Raw genomic sequence first — 2,718 nt, 5'->3', positions numbered from 1 at the left:
TGAATAAACATTTTACGTTGCATGTTATTGTGATTTTGTGTATTAATATGAGTAGCATGCTGGCTTTCGAGTGATACCATGACATGCATAAGAATTTTCATGCTTGACATTATGAGTTGATTTTATACATGTGGTTGTGATATCCATGTTAGTTGTGGCCTGTCTTACATGACAGAAAGAGATTGTATTTGTGATTGCATATCTAAATGTTCATTAATATCATGCATTGTGATGAGAGTATGTTAGATTGAAGTCCCATATAGTCTATTCATGTTGTATGAATAGATGTGTTAAGATCAACATGCATAACCCCTTAAATCTCGAAAGTGGTGACCTATGGCAAGAGCTACCTGGTTCGCGGTCAGAGTGCAACCACCACAAAGAGTGGGCCGCCGGTGATTTAACGATATAGAAACCCTATATCTTTGTGTGCTTAGTGAGAGATGTGTGAGTCCTAAAGTCATCATGAGATTTAAGAATGAGATTCGTTGTGAAGAGTTCACAACATCACTTGTGAGAGAATGAGTGTATGACGAGTTTGGGAATATGGTTCAATGGGTTGAACTTAGTTATGACTTAGGGTTTTACTCACACCGGGTTGAGACTCTGGAGGACCAGGGATGATTGATAACCATCATGGTTAGGATGTAGCATGAATCATACCGAGATTGAGTGCTTGACCTCCCGGTGGGGTCCCCGTGGTGGTTCACTACAGTGCCTGGTGGTCCAGAGACCACTGAGAGTGTATGGTTCATTGTTTGACCAACATGTAGAATTGAGGTGTTCTACGGGGTTGCTACACTCATAGACGACTATGACCGTATAACCGACCTACTGATAGTTGTTTTGAGAGAGTGAATGAGGGTAATTAAAATATACCAACTTGTGTGGTGTGACAAAAACTAAACTAAGACTAGGGGCTTAGAGCCCACTACAGTTGTAAGTTTAATTGTTTATTTGCTTATAATTATTTCTTACTGGGTTGTAAACTCACCCTCAATGTTTAATTATAACTATAGGTTTCATACATATTAACATAAACAGAACATGAGCAGCTTCTTCATCATCAGTAGAGTACTTGTTAGATTTCATTTTCTTGACATTGAATAAAGATGTAATTGCTTTTCTTTTGTTATGAATGATGAACATTGTAAGGAAAAAGTTGATTATAAAAATAAAAAGATTTTTTTAGCCACATTTTCTCTGTGTAAACTTTTAACTCTGCTCTCTGGGAAGTAATACCAACCAAACTCGGACTCTTGAGGTCCCAGATCAGGGTGTTATAGCACTCTTGCGTCACCACCCGCGCTATGCATTGCTCATTTGAGCACTGTCACCCATGCGCCATGCAAGATCCTTCTCGTGTGTTCTGCACTGTGAATGCCCACACATCACCCTGTGCTTGTCCTACTTGCTTGCACACTGCACCTCAGTTTGCCCTGGCTGTGCCCCTGCTCGCACGCCTTTCAACTCACTTGATGTCTCTCATGAATCACCCTCTTGAGCATGTCTTCCTCGTGTGATATGCCTCATTCATGCATCAGTGGAAGCCCACGCTGCTTGCACTGCTTCAGTGCTTAGGCACTCAAAATGGAGAGAGGATCATGTGCGATGTGATTGCACACATTTAGTGTTCTCCTACACCTGATCACTCACCTCTTTGGATACAGTCTGTCAGCTGTGGAGCTCAAGAGCAGATGGTGGGTGATTATGTGCAGCAGCACAAGAAATGTGTAATCACATTGCACTTGATCAGACCTCACTAGCATGGAGACTACGATACCATTTAAGGTGCGTTTAATACCCTTGGATCTCAAGATTCGAAGGATCTACTAGGGTTTGAGGTCATCAAACCTCATTAGGACAGATCTCAGATCCTCCCCTTTCCCTTTTATCTCGCTTCTGATTTGAGATCCAATGTTTCATAGATCTTGGATCTTGACATGGGCCTGTGCCACATCAATATACCTATACCGACACTTATTATTCACCGAATTCAAAAGCCCCGCCTATTAGTAATTGAGGTAATTTTATATGCACTGTGGCTGCAAACTTGACATGCAACTCCATTTTTATTGACCATCTATCTCAACAATTTTTGAGATGAACACCACATCTGAAGAAATGCTAAGATGGATGGCTATCAGCATGTTACCACACAACGACACGGGCATATAGCATGAAGTCCTTGTAATTAGTGTCATTTTCAAGACACTGGTAAATGTTACTTTTATTGTAGTCACCAAGACATGGATGGCAGGTGGTTAAGTCTGTTATCCATGAAGCTTCCATTCACCTACTAAGTGCACCTCCGCTACTAAGGGGTGTCAACCGGTCCGATTTGTTTTGGACTCAGGTGGAATCAGACTTGGACTCGAGTTTTTGGTATGGTATCGGGTCTCGACCTGGGTTTAATCGAGTTTACTATAAAAAAATCATACCAGACCCGATAAGAACTACATGAACGAGACCCCGACCATACTTGATAAAAATAATAAATTTTTTATCATTTTTACATTGAAAAATTGGGGGTCTTAATTGAAACTTAGGTCAGGCCCAGGTCTGGTATAAAATTTCACAAAATATACTTGGATCCATGTATTAATCAGACTTCCGGGTACGAACCTAGTCTTATTATTTATCACCATACCCCGACCCTATAAGGTTTGGTCCAGGTCGGGTCTAAATAGTTTGATGTTATCTCTTGTGAGGTCTAAC

This window comes from Nuphar pumila, chromosome 3 (assembly GCF_984573655.1).
Source record: "Nuphar pumila chromosome 3, dmNupPumi1.hap1.1, whole genome shotgun sequence".
Taxonomy (NCBI): domain Eukaryota; kingdom Viridiplantae; phylum Streptophyta; class Magnoliopsida; order Nymphaeales; family Nymphaeaceae; genus Nuphar; species Nuphar pumila.
The sequence above is the reverse complement of the archived record's forward strand: the minus strand, read 5'-3'. Positions refer to the sequence as shown.